The following is a 20,243-nucleotide window of genomic DNA, read 5'->3' on the forward strand; positions in this document are numbered from 1 at the left end:
CACCTGTATCAGCAAGTGAAGTTAAAAAAAAAATACTCAGAATGAGGAGGAGTAAGGCCTTTACAACAATCAACAGCATCCTGAAGTGGTCAACTGACTTTCCTGCTACATTCTCTCTTTATATACAAATAACTCTACATAGTCTTTCATTTTTCCAGTTTCCTAACACAGACTTTGTAAAAATAGTTCCACCAATACAAAACAAATTCTTTCATCCAAAAGGCCAATGCCTAATAGAACAGGACTTCTGTCCACATGTAACCTCACATCCCACACAGGCAAGTCTCCCACCAGCTATCATTTCCTCTGCCTACTTTATGGGTCTGAATTTGTAACCAATATTAACATTTTCTTGACTAGATTGTTAGAATTGTCAGTTTTTAGATGAGGCACCAAGTTCCCTTGTGTTATTTCTACTGACTTTTCTAATCAAAGATCCCATGACACATTTTGACAAAAAGTAGGGCACAGCCAGCTTATTTATTCTTTTACTAAAAATAGGCTTCAGTGTCCAGCAGGTTGTAATGCGAGACAGCACTTCAAGTGTAACAGCTGCTCTACCTGCCTTGATACATCTGTGTTACCAGCCCCTCTTTGCAATCTGCTAATTACCAAAATCGAAACATCAGGCTTCACAAGGACTTTAAGTAGTTCCCTTTTGTTAAAATGCTTACTACAATTAGGCTATCCAACAATTGGAAAAGCAATAAAATATCTTCTCATCCTTACAGGAGGAGCTTCTGACACCCTTCCAAGCACAGCACAGCATGTTTTACATCCCTTGGGTTAATGGCATATTACTATTCTCAGCCAGAGGCAAAGACTAGAAAGAGATTCATTACAGGAAATCCGTCTCTCTCTCAGCTTCTTTGCATACTTATTTTCTAGCTGGCCTTTTTGTTAAGGCAATTCTGATAACAGAGCAGATGTGACAACTGTGAAAACAAGTAATGATCAAGAATGTTATTGAGTCTGTCACACTTTTTAATGACTGTGGATATGAAACACTATTATTTCAGAATTTCACCTTGAGGAGACTTTCAACTGATGTTTTGCCAAGTTTGCTTAGAGAAGATCATTGTCCAACCACAGTGGCGTTAACCACGGTTAGCAAGACTTTATTTTGTCAGATCTGACACAAGAGAGAAAACACAGTCTTTATCCCTCAAAGTACACTGATGTAGTTATCCTTTGGGTCAAAAACATCTACTGACCTGCAGTGCACAGTGGGCATCACCTCAGAATTTGGCCATGTGACATTTGCAAACCATGAAAGACTTGCTGCAATGCAAATCTTGCTTTATCTCGCACGGGTTATTCGTGATGTACAAACCAAAGAAAGAGATGAAAGCAAATGTGATATATTGCTGGTACAGTAAGACACAGGTACTGCGTTAACATTTCAGTAGCCCATGGAAAACATGATCAAAACAATAATTTCATTGCTTATCACTACTATACCTACATAGCAGGGCAAACTAAAAAGTGTAATTTTAAAAATCCATAAGCACAAGAAAAATGACAAATACTACATACATTATCATTCCTCAAAAATACCAATTCTAACTACAAACGGACTATTATTCTATATTTAATCTCTATTTAAAATTTCAGATTCTGACTTCTTCCCTCTGGTGTCTATGTTGTAATCTTAATACTACTGATGAGTTTCTATTTTTAAAATGACTACCAAAAATACACATATCTAGCAGATAGGCTTTCAAAAGGCATTTACAGATGTCTTATTAGAGATGTTTCAAGTCTAATACTAATTTGTGTACAACTAATTTCAATGTTTATTTTTCTATAAAACTGTCCTACACTAAATGAGTGCAAACAGAGTCACAAGCACACACCGAAATTGGTGAGAAGCAAGAATGTTTGGTTCTCTGCTGCAGCAGACAGAAATAATTTCATCTCACAGTTCTACTAAACTTCCGATAATCCAGAGCCATGAGTCCCATCCTCAGAAAAAAGCAGCACCCTGACACACTTCAGAGCAGCGCCCACCAAGTGTTATTAACGGGCACTGCACAACCCATGCAGGAGAGATTCCTGGAATACTCCTAAAATGCCAGTACATTTTTTGAAGCAGTACTCAGACAGCCTTTTCTTGCTAGACAATCCAGTCACCCTGAAGCAGGAAGACTCATGTTATTTCTAGGAATTATATTTTAGACAGTTTCTTCGAGCTACACATGCATCATCTTAGTTTTTAGTCCACTAGAGCTAACATTACTAAGTCTGGCAAGATGCCATCACAAAAAAAAAAAAAAATTGTTGCAGTGTAAGAATACAAGTATATTACTATTATTATTATTATTATTATTATTCCTTTCTAAACTAGAAATTAAGCCTGCCTTACTATTTTGGAAACTCCAGGCTTTGTGCTAGATCACTTTTAACAAAGTTTCCAGGTATTGATTAACCAAAACAAAAACCGTGTTTCACCCACTCTGCCTGGGAATCTATCACAACAAGTAGAAAGTGTCATTTATATGACTCATATGCCTTCAGATTAAACAACTATGCAAACGATGCCAAATCTTTGTTTATCACAGCTTTGTCAGCAAAACAAAATCATTCAGCAGGTGAATCATGAAATTACTGTCTGTGTGGATGAGGGAAGCAGATATGCCATCTTAACTTCACACTTCCCAATCTATTTCTCCTTCTCATCTCCTTCACTGTATGACTGCAGCACTGTTCATACAAGCAGAACTCCCCTTGCCTTTCCCTCAACACAGCCCATTTGGCTGCAGTTCAGAAAGTCCTTTAGGCACATCAGGAAAACTGAAGCTTGAGTGGCTTGCTCAGGAGAGAGCACTTGCTGCCTCCCTCTGAGAGGGAAAGTGGGCTTTCATTTCCAGGATGAGAAGTGCATCCATTTAAATGGCTCCACCATTCAGCGTGCAGCTCCTCTGCTTGAAGAGGGCTCACAGGGGGCTTTTGTGTCAATTCTGTTCTACACTGGAGAAAGACCGACAGGGTGTCAGTGCTCAGAGAAGGAGTAGCCATCTGGACAAGGTTAGGTCACCTTCACTAAAGAGCACATTCCAGGAGCTCATAAAAATGTGGCTCAAGAACACATTTTCTATTCCTGGAATGTATCTCATTGCCAAAGAAGGTAGCTACGAGCAGGAAAATATTCCATGGGGAGCAAACAAATTCTCCTGCCAAAGCCATTCCTCCCTGCTCCACCCCAGCTGATATTACAAAAGTTGAATAATGCATGTCAAGGTATTAAGTAACATGTAAACACTTCCAGTAAATGTTTCTGCTGCAAGCCTTAGCTTAACTGGTGTTGTTTCCCTCCTGTGATAATGGAAAAACATCTTCCTCAGTTCTTCACCACTTAAAGCTTAATATTAATGAAGCACTTCCCACCAAACACTGACTGGAATCTTCCCTCTCACCCCATCTCCAAGGTAGATTTTAAACCTCTTGAAAACTTACCTAATGAAGTCTCACTCAGAGATGGCCTTGTCTGAAAGCCTCTGATTACCTTACAGCCTATGCAGTGGGGAAACCTGATGTCTCAGAAGTATTATAGTTCTGGTAATACTCTTAATAACAGATGACAAAATTCCAATGGAAGCAAGTTGGGGGTTTTCTCCTACCACCAAGGATGTTTTATACGAGCCTTGTCTTCCCACCATGCATTGCCCAACAGTATTCCCCACCCCAATTTTGAGAATATGTGTTTTCACATTTTTTCCCAAGGGGAGCCACAGTTCTTTTCAATCTGGTAGAGGAAATCTCCTTGGAATTTAGTGTCAATTTAGGCATGCCCACTGCTTGCACAGCACATGCCAGTAACTCCTTCTGCTTTACTGTCTGGGACACTCCACAACAGGGCAAATGCAGTTCTGAGCCAATTAACCAAAAGAGGACTTGGTTAATCACATCACTGGGATGAAGATGGGCTCTTGAGTCACCTCCATGAGACTGAGAATCATTAGTCCCAAGGGAGAACTGCCCAAGGAAATTTCTGGGATTTTCCACTGGCATGTGTACTTTCATGAGGGTTTTTTGTAGGAGAGACTAACCTAGGGTCAAGTATCCAAGGAACTTCCAGGGAACACCACTCTGAAGAATGCCCGGGCAATAAGTTTGAGAAGAGCTGTTAAGTAAGAAGGTAACATCATGCATTTTCTGTAACTTTTTCCAAGCATAAATTATTTCATTTGATGTCTGTTAACTGCACAGGGCTGAGAGTTGTGGTTTGAGTTGGATTGTTTCCTTTCCATAGTTGTTTTCCTGGCAATTGAACTTGCAGCCCAGCTGAGGATGTGACACCAGCAGCACTAAACACTACTTAGATCCAAGGGTCTAAGTCACTGCAATTGCTAAGAAATATGCTCCTGTTTGGGCAATAAATAGAAAGCAGAAATAAAAGTGAACAACCTCCTCCAAGTCTTCTCCTGCCCCCTGCTTACAGCAGCAGCCTTTTGTCCCTGATCTCCCACATCTGGAAGAGAAGTAATGGGTTAGTGATACTGAACGTCACAGCTCCCAACACCAAGGCCTCCCACCTCTGTATGACAACTGTAACACTGGTACCAGTGACTGTTCAAAGACTAAAAAGCACAGAGGAACTGAAATGACACCCCCTATGGCAAAATCAGATCACAGTCCCATGTTGTGTACATCTCATTAACTGATACGGGATTATTTTTTTGTCTGGGCTGATCAGGACAGGCACAAAGCAAAACCCATGCCAGAAGGAGCCTGTCCTGCTCAGAAGATAGTTCAGAAGATCATTAATGACTGCATTACAGCTATCACAGGAATGCCAGTGCTCAGTAATGAGTGTTTTGAAGAAGGGTTTCTGAATGCTACTCCCTGCTGCTTTTCCCCTACAGAAGAACTATTGGAAAGACCAAATCATCCACAAACACCTTTGGAGAAAGCTTTGGCCAGCTGCTGCTGCTTTCCTAAGAAAGGGTAACTCACTGCAGTCTTCATTCTTCTTTATACTGTGAAATAACCTGTTTTGATGAAAGACTAATAAAACTACTGATTTCCAGACTTCTAAAAATGTTAGGGCTAAGTGGACTCTCAGAAAGACCAGTGGTTTCTAGACTTTTAAAGGCCTGAAAAGTTCACCTGAAAAGCTGTTTATCTTTCAGTCAGGGCACTGGGGGTGTTAAAGCTCAGGTATAAATTCCCTATTCAGAGAGGAATGAGATGACAGCAAAGGACATGCATTTGCACTGTCCTTTTTTCCCTCCACCCACACACCACCACCTGCAAAGCAGAATAGTGTTCCCCAGCTCTTGCCTGGATCCCTCTCCACAAGGGCAGGGGAACAGGCAGGCACATGCCACAGCCTCCACACCAGCAGCACAGGAGATAAAGCAGGACACAGTGCCACAGAGCGAGGAGGGGCTTTCCTGAGGGGGCTTGTTGGTGCGCACATTGCACACACCTATAGATGTGTATAATCCACACCTCCTGCAACTTCACAGCAATTTGGCTTTCTAGCTCTCAATACATGCAAGAAATGACAGACCTCAGCCTGTCACCCACCATAAGCTTGTGGTTATAAAGCAGTGTCTGGCAGCAACAGTCTCCTAGCCCTCTCTGCAGAGTCCTTATCCCACAGGGAGTTGGGAGCACACTCATCCAGCAGGAAGGCCAAGACTGGATGGTAATGACAGCCTGTACACATTTGACATATGGAAATATTTACATACCTGACTACACATAGATCTGTATCCTTATTACCGTGTGCTAAATCACAGAGCTTGGAGCAGAAGACTTAGGCAGACCTGTTTCAGCTGCAGTGATCCATCCAGACCTTACACTCCAGTGAGCTGCTAAGGCAGAGCTGTGATATAATGCCATTAAAGGAGAGCCTGGTGCCTTTAACCATCCCACACAAATCCAACAGCATTTCTAGTGCCCCCATATAATGGACATCAACACTGAATCATTGAAACTGAAACTTCAAGTACATCCTTACCATTTCATTCAACTATATTTAGAATTCCTTTTGTCAAGTACAATTTTCAGTTATGGTGACTCAGTTACAATGAGGACTAGACAGGTGCTTCAAAACAGCAAAAAAGTACCAAGTAGCATCTCTCAAGCACCTTTGTTCTCAAGCACCATTAACAACAGAGCAAATACCTGGAGCAGTCACAATACAGAAAAAGAAATCTTCTCTACATCCCAGTGGAAAAAGTCTCAATGATATAGCACCTGTAAACTTATAAACCATCCTATGCTAATTCCTTCATATATTAGATCCAAAACAACCTTTTAAAACACTATCGTTAAACATTAGTGTTTTCCTTTGATAATTTAACTTAAAGATGCATATTTAACCTTTAAATCTTGACTCTTATGCTAAATATTCCTTTGAGAAAAAGTCTGAATAAAGTATTAGAGAGATGCACACTTCACCTCTTTTAATCTCAGTCACATCTTAAACTACCATTATTACAGATATATGTTAAAAAGAAATACATGCAGATATGAAAAACAAGGTCCTGTTACAGCATGTCAGGTTTTCTATCAAAGAACATGCCATGACACTTTGTGGCTTAATCATTTTCAAACCTGAGAATTGATGATGCTCAGCTAAATTATCCATAAAATAAACCTTGAAAAATAGCACGATTTTGTTTTGCTGTTTTCTCTCCTTCGCCCACGACAACAGCTGGGGGAACAGTCGTGCAGTTCTACAGTGGCTTGGCCATATGAACTCTATTAAGAAACTGATTATTTCGAGTTGTTAAAGATCAGGTGATAACCTCCCTCAAAAGATGAAAAAATGTCAACAGACCCTAATTAGTATCTGATAGAAGTGGGGCTGTTGCACTGTGTAAACCCTGAATTAGAATGATAATGCAGGGAGACTCAACAAAAGCAGCTTTGTGTTTCTCCTTGCAGCCGGTAACAGCTCCTGCAGGGGCTGCCCCTTCCAGCACTGCCACTTCCAGCATGTGGAATTCTGCAGGAGTGGAACACTGGTTATTCCACACTCTGCTCAGATATACCTGGCAAGTGCTTCTATAGCGTAGTTTAAAAGAACAAACCCGTGTCCCATGCTACACATCTTTTCTGGTACAAAGAATTTTTAAATAAATCCTTCTGGGCTAACTGACTAAATCAGCCCCCTGGTAAGGTAACTCTTACCAAACACACCTATTCAGTGCACCTGTGGCATTGCCTCAGCTGTTCTGCCATTGCTCCTCCCTGGCTTTACACCAAAAATGTGCTCTCCACCTGCATTTAGGACTGATGGGAATGTGCTGTTCCAGGTGACACACAGCCGAGTCACTCTGCAGCAAACACCTGCTCTGCACACAAGGGACTGGCTTTGCCTTCTCCAAACGCTGGCACCCAAACACACCAGGGTTAGACTCGAGGCTGCAGAAGGCACAAGGCTACAAATGAATGACTGCATGGCAAGTTTACTGCCAGCTCCAAGTTACTGTGGTTGCTTCCTTCAGGTTCTCTGACAAACACTGAGTATCTTAATTAGCAATCTGCCTTTTTAATGCCCAGAAAATCACACTATGTTTTGTACTCTGGGTCTGTAGTGGCTGATCCCACATACCCACACATGTAACCTTACACACAGGAAAAATCCTGCTGAGTCCAGCACTCTTTCCAAGCCAGTCTGCTCCCTAGCATATGTCAGCTTCTGTACATTTTGCCCTTTTCCAATTCATCCCATCTGTTTATGGTCTTTCCATCTAGTTAAATATGATTTTCCAAGGTTTCCAATTCATCATTTTCCTTTCTTTTTTTTTCCTACACGATGTCCAGTTAATGATATTAAAGGGAAATTTATTAAAGAACTATCTTATTTTTTCCACATTTTTTCTCCAAATTGGCTGTGACCTTTGCAAAAGTATTTAGTAGAGGCCTGTCATTTACCAGATTATTTTTCCACTTTTTGTCAGAGTGAATTTTGAAATTATTATCAAATTATTTTTGTTACATCAAATTTAAAAAATGTTCTCTAGCTAAGCTGACATATTTTAGTCTAATTCCTTAAAACTGCATGAGATTAAGTACACAGTAGAAAAAATCCACAAAAGTCTGGTTTGTGGCCAAAATTCCACCTTGACATAAAACAGAAGGGGGAGAAAATTTAAATCTCTTGAATAGTATTTCCCAAGTGTTTATTAAGAATTACTTTCTTTCTTAGTCTCAAATCCACATAGTCTCAAGTCAACAATGCCACATCTGGGCTTGATGAGATCTGTTGAAAATCTGTTAGGACAACATCTCATTCTGCTGCCCTGCCGTCTCCAGTAGGTTACACATCCATGGCACACGCAGACCAAATTGTTTATTTCTCACAGCTCTCATTAACCTCTGACTGCTGTGTTGGTTTCGGATGCCAGGTTGGAATCAGGAGACCAGTTCAAATATCCTCTTACAGTTGCTGCTAAATCGTAACTATTTGAAAAGATTGAGTATGACAGGTCAGAGAGAGGAACAAAGAGTTTTATTCAGGGAGAATCTTACTAGCCTTCAAAGCAAGTCATATGAGAAATATATGAATACATATGTTTTTATAGCTTGTGCCTAAATTAGAAACAAGATCAGAAATCTCAATGTCCCTCATGAACTCCTTCCTGTTTCACCATGTTCTTCTATTCATTTTGGATGATACACTGTCCCCTTTATTCTTCTTCCTCCTCTTATCCCTTCTTGTCCCTTGTCACCCCACTTTGCACATCCTACTTCGTGACTTTGTGTTCACTTGTAACCTTATGTTGGATTCAGAGATGCAACACCCCAAGATCTGTCACTCTGGAAATCTGGGAATTGCCAGCTGTGAATTTCCCATCTTGCCTCCCCCAAAGAAGCAAAGCGAGCACAAAGGCAGACTCTATCCCTCCTTAACAAGTGATATTCAAATATACTTCACAACAAGGTAAGAAACAAGCCCTTTAATGCGGTAGATGTGAATGAGAAAAACTGTCAAAGCAAAATTCTCTAGGAAAAAGGCCATTTCCTCACCTTCTGGCTGTTGGAACTAGATGAGGATAAGCTAAGCGGGTGAGGCAGAAGTCCATGCCATTTGACCACCTCAACATGGGGAAAGAAAAAAGGAAAAAAAAGAGAAAAAAAGACAGAAAAAAAGTGAAAACTGTTTCCACATGAATCCTTAGGGCCATCCAAACTGGGAAGGTATGTTAGAAACCACTTCTGCTTGCTGGATTAAGGTTTCAAAGTCAATCGGGGCAATTATTTTTGGAGATATAGTAAAATACAGATAGTGCCTTTTGACTCAAAAAGAAGAGATAATGAGAGCAAGAGACAAACTTTTGGTTGGACAAAAAGCTCTTCCTACAAGAACAACCACCCCTAAAAGAGGTAAAGAGAGCAACAGCAACTACTCAGATTTACACTGATGTAACAGAACAAAATTGAAACCATCTCTAGCTGGTACCAATTGCTACATTTGTAGGTCTAAACAAGCTTACAGCCTCAGAAGACTGCAATCTCCCACACAGGAAAGGAAAATCGTTTCTTTTAGAGGAACTCAGAATTGCTCAACTCTAATTAATCTTCTAAAACAGGAAATCCCTGCCACCACAGGTGGAACTATAACACACGGGCTGTGCAGCTGAGGAACATGAAACATACAACTTCTGTGCTCCTGTCTCACCCACCAAAAACAGAGTAAGTAAAACAGACAGCTGAGAAATCTGAAAAGAAGAATGCAAGTAAGAAAACTGAAAGGAGAATTTAAGAAGTCACTTGGTCATTCCTAAGAAAATTCCCTACAATGTCAAGGATGGTTTAAGCCCCTCTGAGGAAGCTGCCATCACTGAGAGCCGAGTTTAGGGCAAAGGAAACTCATATTAATCTGTATTTTAGGAAACAAAGTTGAGAGGACACTTTGCTGCCTTCTGACATGATCTGCACTCCTGAAAGAGCCCTGCAATGTGCATGGACAAGTCCAGCTTCTCTCAGCCATCCCTTTGTTCTCTGTAATTGCTATGTTTAAATACAGTTTACACTGTTATTCACTGGACCACATCACAAAAGATGAATGTCAGGATAGACGTTTCTTTGCCATTGAAATGTTACTTGAGTTAAAAGCAAGACAAGAAATAGGCATTTCTTTATGGTATTTACTTGTCTGCAGCATAATTGTGGAGGCATGTAGAAAAGAGAGATATAACCAATTATTTACATTGCTACACATTTCTGTCTGCCTAATTGAAGCCAACAGACTTAGGGACAGGTGGAGATGACACAGGTCATCACTGCTTGTAGGGTATGCCCTGCACTCTGCTCTGAGCACTAGGGCTGTGCTTAAGTTCAGCTTAGGATAAACAGTATTTTTCATGACAGCTTATTTTAGTTTAGTTTAGTTTAGTTTAGTTTTTAAACAACCTGGTCTAGTGAAAGTGCCCCTGCCCATGGCTGGGGGGGTGGAACTAGATGATCTCTAAGGTTCTACAAGGCCCCTTCCATCCCAGACCATTCTGTGATGCGATGATTGTATGACAGCAAGCACCACAAGGCCATCTGTATCAGAAGAAAGACACAGGGCAGATTTCAGAGAAACTAAATAAAAATTGTGTTTTCATTCAAATGAAATCAACTAACACAAACAGTAGCACCAAAGCTTTGTTTAGACCAGAGAAGTTCAGCAAGCCACTGATGAAAGAGTAAGGTAAGGGTGGGATACTGCAATATGTTTTCACCAGAAGAGCAGTGCTCTCACTATAAAATAGCCTGAGTACTTCTAACCATAGGAAGTGGCCCTCACTCATCTGATGTGCCAGACCAAGAGGGTAATAACCAAAACCAGATTAATTTTGTTTAACTACAAATATACCCTCAATACACTTGCTCACTGGGAGAAAAGATAAATAGACTTACTATTAATAAAAATAACACTGGGGGAGCATGACACTTTTTTTTCTTTCCTACACACATACAAGTTCTCTCTATTTAGACTATTAGAAGGCTAACTTTTCTCACACATACATTTCAATCAATATAGTAGGTATTTGCATTGTTATGTTACTTTCTCATGAATTTATGTTTTATTGCTCCATTTCCAAAAGCCACTGAGCCCACAGGACACAGCTGTAGCCAATATAGTATTGTACTGCACAGCAAAGGCATGCTTGGAAATGACCTGAACACATGCAATGGAGGCAGTAAAATGAGCAAGATTACTCAGCTGGTCTGTCATTTAAGCCTGGATACTATGTTCCAGCAAGAAAGTAACATATATTCTCCAGAACAGATGTCAGTCAAAGCCACAGAACCTCAGTTGCTCACAATTCAATGCTTACATGCACCTTGCCAATACCATGTCAGAGCTGTGAGTAACCTGACACAGGAGGCTGCAGGTAGATCAGAAGTGCAAGCTGGTCCAAAATGTACACATGCCCTTCACTAGCCTTACATTCATTCTCAGTCTGACCTCTGTGATTCAGAGTGCTACACTCAATCTTGAAGGTAAATATATAGGAACAACTGAAAACTATTTTCATCCTGGCCTATTAGTGAAGGGAAGTGTTTAATTGAAGAAGACAAAGATTATCCTGTGATTTAGTGTGCCTCCTCTTAAGATGGATAGGTAAAATGCAGAATTTAACATAAGGTAACTGCAAAACTGAGATAATGACATGATGTTTTGCTTTTTACAAGATAAAAGGAAAACCCTGGTTGCTATATTAGGAGGGGAAATGATTTTAAATAAATATCTTAACTTCCTGGCAAGTTACAAGGTTTAAGTCAGCTCTAAAATGAATTTGTGTCAGCTGGAATAAGGCATCTATGTGAAAGATTAATAATAATGAAAACCAACCACTTAAAAAAGTTGAAGTAATGCTTGTTGAATTTATCATCACCTGTAGGACTGGTTATGTTAATAATCCTTCATGTTATGCCAAGTAGACTGAAAATAATTAATAGTTCACAACCTTCCCACAGAAGTTTCAGTGCCAATGTTGTTTTGACTGATGAGAATAAATACAAAGTATAATCCCAAATATTCACACCTTCAACATGAATTCCTTATATCCGAGCAACTTCCATGAAAAGTAATAAGAAATCTAACAGTCCAGCATTACCCTGTCAAGGGCAACTGAGTTCCTGGATCACAGACTCAGTGGGGAATTTCAGTCTCACTGTTCACAACTCTTTAATGAAGTCCACTCTGCTCATGGAGAAGCTGATTCGATGTGTGCACTCAGGGGTTCCACTACTGAGCTCTGCTGAGCCACCACAAACACTTGGGAGGCAGTGAGTGAGAACCAGGGCAGTACCAAAGCTTAGCTGATTGTGCTGCTTCAGGGGGTGCTGTTAAATCCTGAAGGCTCTTTGTCTCACGGGCAAGCTCTTTCCTCCTCGTCTGAAGCAGCTGTGAGACAATGTTCCCCTGGTAATATGCCTCAAGCCAGCTGTAAGGAATGTCTGCAAGGACACAGCACTGTGAGAGAGGATGGAGAGGAAGAGAAGGAAGTGGAGAATAAAGCAAAAGATGGAAGGGAGGAAGGTCAGAAGGTTGTTTATATGCTTACAAAATCTCTAAAATAAAGTCACACCCCAAAGAGATGCAGGTGGCAAACTGATCTCATTAGAAAAACCACAATGGTTCAGAGACAAGGTTCATTTCTGCCAGGATCCTGTTTCCAGTACTGCTCATACCCAGATGTTGCAGAGGAAGGTTCCCAGCCACACTCTTTGACAGACTTCAATGTGATTACTGAAGGACAAGCCAGAAATATTTGGCTAAAATTCATTGCCAAGTTAGAGAAATACTAAACAAGGAAGAAATAAGATCCACTATTTAGAACAGGGCATCTTGGTTAATCAAGTTTAGAACCTGCTCATGGTATTTTTCCTTGGAAACAGCACTTGGTGCAGCATACAGCATCCCCGCAGAACTCCCAGGTCCAAAAAACTCTCATATGTGCCTTGAAAGTGTGAGAAATAAACCTGGCTACTCACTGCTCTTTTAGCCTAGGAACTAGGCAACTAGTGTACAAACAGCACCAAATCCACCAAGGCATGAAAGGACTGCTATATCCACCTACACCATGCAGACTTTTGGGCAAAGCAGAAAGATTTACAGAGGCCACCTGCCCTTAGGGAACAAAGTGCCCCACCAGGATGACGTGGCAGTCAGTGTTTCACTCATGGATGCTGTCAAGGCAAGAAATGGACAAGACTGACTGCATTCATTCATCATCTCTCCATTAATACTGGATCTCCGGAACTGCTGCCCAGGGCTAGTCAAAAAACTCCCTTCATGATGTTTTTCTACTGAAAATTGTGGCTTTCTCCTGGGAAAAAAAGGAAAGCTTTCCATTAAAGGCCCTCACTCTGTCTAGTATTTAACTTCTAAAAACACCAAGACCTACGATCTTTTTGTTTTCAACAAAAACTTGTTTTTGAAGTGGTGCCTCACCGGAGCTGTGGTTCAGTTGCCAGAGCACACCTCCCACAAGGTGTGAGATCACTCAGAGGGGAGGTGATGACACAACTGTGGAGATGCAGCCTGGCCAGGAAAGCCAGGCTGCAGCTGAGTCAAAGCTGTCAATCAAAAGGTATTCACAATTTTAGGAAGTCTACTGCAAATGTTGACAAAAGTGCTTTGCTTTAAATTTTTCTGCAAAATAATATATTTGGTGATCATGTCTGTTCCTCACCATTTCTGGGCACTCCTGAAGCTGCCACTCATAAAAGTGGAGTCAATTACAGCAGGACACTGGAGGCTCAAATAAGAGCAGCCATAGCCCACCACTGCCAGGCTCTTTCCATGCTTGGAAATTGCAAGTAGTTTGCTGCTCCTTCTCTATTTCTTCCCCTCCTCAAGCATCTCAGCTCCGGTATCTGTCCATACATTGCCAAAAGGGACTGAGCTCCCAGGGAATGCTCTGACAATGTCAAAGATTAACTCAATGATCTTCATGTTTAATGTACAAAAACTCTTGCTGGAACACTGCATTTAAGCCTTTAATATAGACTCTGATCCGAGGGCAACGGACAACCCTAATAGGAAAACTTAGTGCCCCGGCAGCTGTCTGAGCTCTCTTACGGGATGTGAAGTCTCCAAGAAGCAACCCAAGAGCACACAGGCATTTGCAATCAAGGCTCCACTCTTATCAGACCCCTCCCAGTCTGCTCAAGCTTTAACAGATCACTGACCTCCCTCGTGTTACAATTGCCAGTAAAATACAATAGCCTGAAACTGAAAACACCTCCAGTCCACCAAGAACCCACTCTGAAGGACAAACTCACTGATAATGCTGAGACCAGCTCATAGGATGAGACACTGATTGTTTCAGTGCTCTAAGTGAGCAGCTTAATTGGAATAGAAAAACAGGGTGATGAATCAGAGCTAAGGAAAGCACCTTGCTGAGGAAGACAGACAACATCAGTGCTTTACATCATTAAAAAAATTTTGAGGTTGCTGTTTAGGACAGCACACGTGGAAAACATTTCAGGAAAAAAAGATGAGATGTTGTTTAATTGGTAAATTCTTGCCATTAACACCCTAAACGGTCTGACACATGCTGGCGGGTAGGAGGTGTCAGCCTCAGACACGCTGCCAGCCACACTTCCCCACTCCCAGCAGCTGCCAGACCTTGCTGAGGTTTGAAAGTTTCCCAACTGGAGGCCCTCTTCCCTTTGCTTTCTGGTAAATTAGCCAATGTAGGCACATCTCCTTGGTGGGTTCGATTTTCTTTTCTTTTCTTTTCCTTTTCTTTTCTTTCTTCTGCTTCTCTTTTTTTTCTCCCGGTTTCTTTTTGATGCAGTAGCATCTGATTTTATTCAATCCTAACCCCTCTTCTCATCTCCTCCCTCCCGAAAAGGGACAGAGACTCCAGAAGCACCCTAGAGCGTGGGGATTCACCTAGGACTGGGAAGCCGCTCAGCCAGCCACCACTGCAGTGGGACTGGGGAGTTTTTCACAGCATGAAAAGCTCCAGCAGCGAGAGGGAGGGGACCGCGCCCGAGTCCCCGCCGCCAGGAGCCGGCGAGGAGCGGTCAGTGAGCAGGAGCGGGAGGGGCTCACTCTCGCCCCGCAGCCGCCGGTGCCTGGCAGAGCTCCGGCGGTGTCGGTCCCTCGGGCAGTGCTGGGGAGCGCTCAGCCGGGGGATCCCGGCCCGCTCCGGCCGCGGGCAGAGCCGCCCGCTCCGCCGGGGCTCCCGGTCCTGGGAAAGGGTCGGGAGAGGTCAGAAAAGAAGCAAAGCAAAAACGCGACTCGCAGTCCTACCCGGCTGTGCCTCCCGCAGCCTCGCACCGACAGGGCGTCCGCGGCACCGGCTGCCCCAGCCCGCCCCGCCCCAGGCCGGCCACCGCCTCTTCCTCCTCCTCTGCCGCGGCCCGGCCCCGAGCAAGGCACAGTGACACCGGCAGGGTGTTTGGCGCTGGCTGTCCTGGGCTGCAGTGGGGCTCCCACGCCCTGCTCCCCACCCACTGCCGCCGGGACAGTTCCTTTTGTCCCCAGGCACTGGCACTTCCCGAGGCACCGCTGTCCACCGGCCACTACCACGCACAGCCTGCCACTGCCACCACCACTGCCACACACAGCCTGTCAGCCTGCCACTGCCACGCGCAGCCTGCCACCACTTCTGCCACCGCCACGCACAGCCTGCCACTGCCACCACCACTGCCACATGCAGCCTGTCAGCCTGCCACCACTACTGCCACTGTCACGCACAGCCTGCCACCACCACTGCCACGCACAGCTTGGCAGTGCCCCAGAGCTACACTGTACCTTTGCCCCGGGCAGAAGAGCAGCCAGCCCCCTCAGTTTACAACCATAATCTTTTCAGCCATGACTTTGCGCTTGGTAGTGAAATACTGAGTCACGCCAAATGTTACCCAGCTGTTCCTTTATCTCCTTCTCTGAGGAAAGGTGATTACTGCAATAAAATCTGCTGTTTTGTTTCATGCCAGCCTCCAGTTGTCTCAGAGGAACTGCCTGGAAAGCACCAGGTAACATGTGGGGGGATGCAGGGCCCAGGTCTGCCACAGCCAACTGAGGGCACTGCTTCCTTGCCATCCCTCACCTCCTCCTCCCAGCCAGCTCCCAGGATGGCCTTCAGCCAGCCAGCCACCCACGGGGCCTGCCTTCTTCACAAACATCACACATGCCACAGGCCTCCACCTACCACAGAAACTCCGGCAGAAACCCCTGCCAGCCCCTCAGGCTGACACAGGGCATCCCACAGGCACACCCTGCAAGACCAGGGGATATTCTGCCTTGCCTGAGCCAGCCCAGCACTAATGCACAGCAGAAACCAGCTGCCCACAGCCCACACAGACATCTGTCTGGCCTCCAACCAAAAAAAGGCCTTCACTCTCCTCTGCAGCAGCATGTTGTGTCAACCTTCCCTGAAGTTTGGGCCACTGCTTGGGAGATGGTGTTCTAATAAGTCAAAAACTGTAACTTCAGGTGTAGTGGTGACAGATGTGCAAATCCAGTCATCACATCTGGCAATGTGTCAGGTGGTAAAGCACAAAACTCTGCTCTTGCAGGCTGCAGCTTTGATTTGGTGGGAAGGCCAGGGTATCTGCCAGCAAACATAAGACAACTAGAAAGCTAAAAGGGGGACAGTAAGCAGACCCCACAGAACGAGTGGCCTCAATTGCTGAACCAAAGGCAAACGTGGTCTCTAAGAAAAGCCTGAATCCAAAAAATGCCCTAGCAGGAGGCCTGAAACATCCCACAGGGCAAGCTGAACCTCATATTCCTGTTTTATTGTATTCCTTAAGCAGCTAGAGTGGTGTTCAGCAGCAGAACTTGAGTTAATGATCTCTAGTAAATTGTAGTACTTGCAGAAAGGTTTAATGAGAATTTTCAAACCTACAAAGTTGGAATATATGCTAAAAGCCTGGCAACATTATATTTTTGAAGCCTGATATTCTTTTAATGCATGGTATGGGCAATAGATTGCAATGAACAACAGCAACTGCAGACCCTCTCCTACAGCTGTGCTGGCCACAGATAAGGTTCTGAGCAAGGCAGGAAAACCAATGTCACAGAACAAAGGAACCTGAAGTGCCCTCCACCTGGAATTTCCTTTCCCAGGCTCCTCTCTATGCGCATGGGTTTGCTTTGGGGATCCTCAGTGCCAGATCTCTTCCCTGCCCCTGTCCTCTGGAATGAGCAAAGCTGTCCCTCCTCAACGACACAGAACAAAATCCAGGTAGCAGCAGTTCCTTGCCATTTCTAGCAGGGTGCTGGTTCCCCTCCCCTTGGACAAGCATCTGTGCCTACCAGTTACATCAGCATATTGCAACATCACCCTCACATATGGAGAAGTGCTTGGGGCACTCTGTACACACGGCTTCCACCTGGAGTCACAGAAACTGTAAAGTCAGAGTTCAGTCACAATTTTATCTGGCATAAACCCACACCACAGGAAGACACCCCCTTCCCTTGCCCACTCATGGTAGTCTCTCCATCACCCCCACCTTCCCACCACTGCAAGCTTCTTTGCCACTGGACATACAGGATGAGTGAGCTTATCCAGGCTAAACCACAGTGGTTGGCTTCTTTTCCCAATGTACTTGTGACTTCTAACAACTGCCTTCCTCGAGCAAAAAGGATATATCCACTTGATTTTTTTCAGAACAGAAGGGACAGTACTCACTTCTGTATCTAGAAGTAGTTGTTTAATAATCTAAATGGAGGCATCTATCCAGGCACCTGTCCTAGCACCTATATGAATCAATGGCAGATGTGATGAAAACCTAAGCAGCTGAGAAGGAGCAACTAGGAAAAACAGAACCTTAGGGAAGTGTTTTCCACCAGTAACTCTCAGTGACTGTTGGTGCTTTTGAGTTTATATCTGCATCAGAATTGACAGATTTGCAGGCATAGTTCTCCATGACTGACATTTGCCAGCACTTTATCAGTAGCTTTTATGGCATCTGTAGGTTAAACCCTGCTTAGAAAGGACTCTACTTCCTTTGGATGCTCTGGTATGACCATCTACGTCAAGGGAGCTAATATGTCAAATCTCAGAGAACAATGAGCATCAAGGCACTGCTGGCTCTAATTCTTCACTGAGTTAGTTCCCTGAGATAGTTCCTTAATCCAAATTTCCAATTTCCTCCCACAGAGCATGGCTAATACTTCACTTTTTCCACCCTCCACCAGCCATCCCTGTACAGGTGATGCTGTCCAAGTAAGGCTGTTCCGTATGCACTGAACACAGCTGTGGCACCTAAGCATTGCCTGAACGGGTAAAAATAGGTACCAAGGTACTGCAGAGACAAACCTGACTTGCTTAGTTTCGTGCCCTTGCCATGAAGAAATCTTGTTTTGCATGTCCACTACCACAGCTGGATTTTTCAGCCTGCAGACAGCTTGTCTGCCTGGCCTAACTTACATACTCCTGGCCACAGTTTCATCTCACCTTATCAGTGTACTCAGCATTCTTCAGATCCTGACAACCCATGCCCCTCCCTCGCTGCTTCCCAGGATCCCTTTGTATTCTTGTCATTATCTAGTGTTGCCTTTTATACTTCTTGCTTTTTCTTTGTACTATCATTTCTCACCAAACACCTTGAGAAGGGTGAGTTTCCTGGAAAAAGGCTTACGGAAAAGATCTTGCCTCCCTATCTGAGCAAGCAAGGGAGCCAGGAGGTATTTACATATTTTCTGATAAGCAGTGAGAACGTTCTGATGGTCCTGTGAAGTCCACAAGGAATTGGCTTTGTGCTATTCTGCATTTTCTGCTTGTCTATGCTTGCCCAATTCTAATGAACTAGCAGTATTAAACATATTTTACATATTGTTATAACATTATTTGGAGGAGAAAGCAGTATCAGCATCTTGAATTTAGTCATTAAAGAGATGATATTGGCAATACTTAGCATTTAAAAACATGAAAATCACTTTTAAAGTATGATTTTTTTCTTATTAATTATAAGTTAATTTCTGCTTACAGTATTAGGTTACTGCTGCATCTAATTTCTAATTTTTTTCGTGAAACCATTAGGGTAAAAATTATATTTTATTATCTATTATTAATTTAAATTCTTTACTTTTTTTATAAGGACTAAAACTGGGGGGGTATTGAGGTTTTTGCAGTTGACATTTTCTTTTCTTAACATAACTTTAAAGATCTGGAGCCTTACAAGAAAACCCCAGATGCACACAAAGTGCTAAGACTGATGGCTGGCAATAGCACCAAGAGCTTTCGCTGCCCTGGCACGGGGTAACTGTGGGAATGGGGGTGCTCAGCATTTTGCTTTCACAAAAGATGAGAAGCAGCCTCAAACTGCCCATTCTCATACAGCAGCAGCACAGCAGCGACCCTCAGGTAGTGAGCAGCCCTGTAGGAAGTGTAAAGAGTAACCCATGAACTGACCCAGGCCAGCAAAGGGACAGAGGTGTCAGGCTGAGAGGCAGAGCTGCCACTGCTCCCCAGGGCTGCTTGGTCTGCAGTCCCCCGTGGCAATCACAAGTCCTGGATAAGGAAATGCAGGGGAAAACTTGTACATCACTCTGAAATATTTCCCTGTCAGTAAGTGATCTTTGCGTGTTATGAATGCGGCAGATTTCTGAGTATTTCTTGCTCTGTAGCTAAGAAATAAGAAAGGCTGGGCTATGAGGTAACTGACTACCAGGAGAGAACTGTTTGCTGTCAACAACATGCATGACCACTTCTGAAAACACAGCTGAAACTCTCCTGGGGGCAGATCCTGAGATTGTAACTGTTTTCACTCGGACCATATTCAAATCAGCCTGTACTGACAACAAACAAAATGAAAGCTAAGCCAAGCCACAGTCTTGGGAGGAGAAGATGCAAGTGGCTGTGAGAAGAGAGCACACAAGCTGCCCCTGCAGGGGCTGCCGGCTGCTGTCAGGGACCGCCTCGTTGCTCTGGTGGGAACTCTCCTGTTCCCACTACTTTTGTTCTTTAATTTTTCATTAGCTACTCGACCTGTTATGACTTTCAAAGTGGTTAATTCAAAGTTTCATCTTACTCACAGCACCTATCAAGCCCTAGCACTTGGCAAATACTTCTAACACACCTGCTTTGAACCTTGCTTTAGATTACAATATAAAAAACTACCCATTAGGTGAACTAAAGTTGATTGGTCACCTGTCAGCCCCTGACAGCCACACCCATCCTGTCTCTGACAGTCACCTGTTGCAGCATCTGCTGCAAGCAGAATAAAGGAATATCTATTAATTTTTGCCTCTCTTAATGGTTTCAATCAAATCCTGTGACGGTCAAAATTGCTTCGTTTTGAAAAGGCTTTTCTGTAGGTGC

At 43.4% G+C, this 20,243-nt stretch overlaps 1 protein-coding gene across 4 annotated transcripts in view; it reads right to left on the reverse strand.

Moving 5' to 3' along the window:
• The window catches only part of PIK3CB (phosphatidylinositol-4,5-bisphosphate 3-kinase catalytic subunit beta), a 99,573-nt gene that overhangs the window by 73,311 nt on the left and 6,019 nt on the right, over nt 1-20,243 (reverse strand). Inside the window, exon 1 of one of the 4 annotated variants that reach the window (XM_048314029.1) lies at nt 15,224-15,296. The exons of 2 other annotated variants lie outside the window; for them this stretch is intronic. The gene's annotated coding sequence lies outside the window, so the exon portion shown is untranslated. Of the gene's footprint in view, nt 1-15,223; nt 15,297-20,243 lie in introns of those variants that run through there. One more of the 4 variants, XM_048314035.1, reaches the window with a different exon arrangement.

The sequence above is a fragment of the Corvus hawaiiensis genome, chromosome 10 (assembly GCF_020740725.1).
Source record: "Corvus hawaiiensis isolate bCorHaw1 chromosome 10, bCorHaw1.pri.cur, whole genome shotgun sequence".
Lineage (NCBI taxonomy): Eukaryota > Metazoa > Chordata > Aves > Passeriformes > Corvidae > Corvus > Corvus hawaiiensis.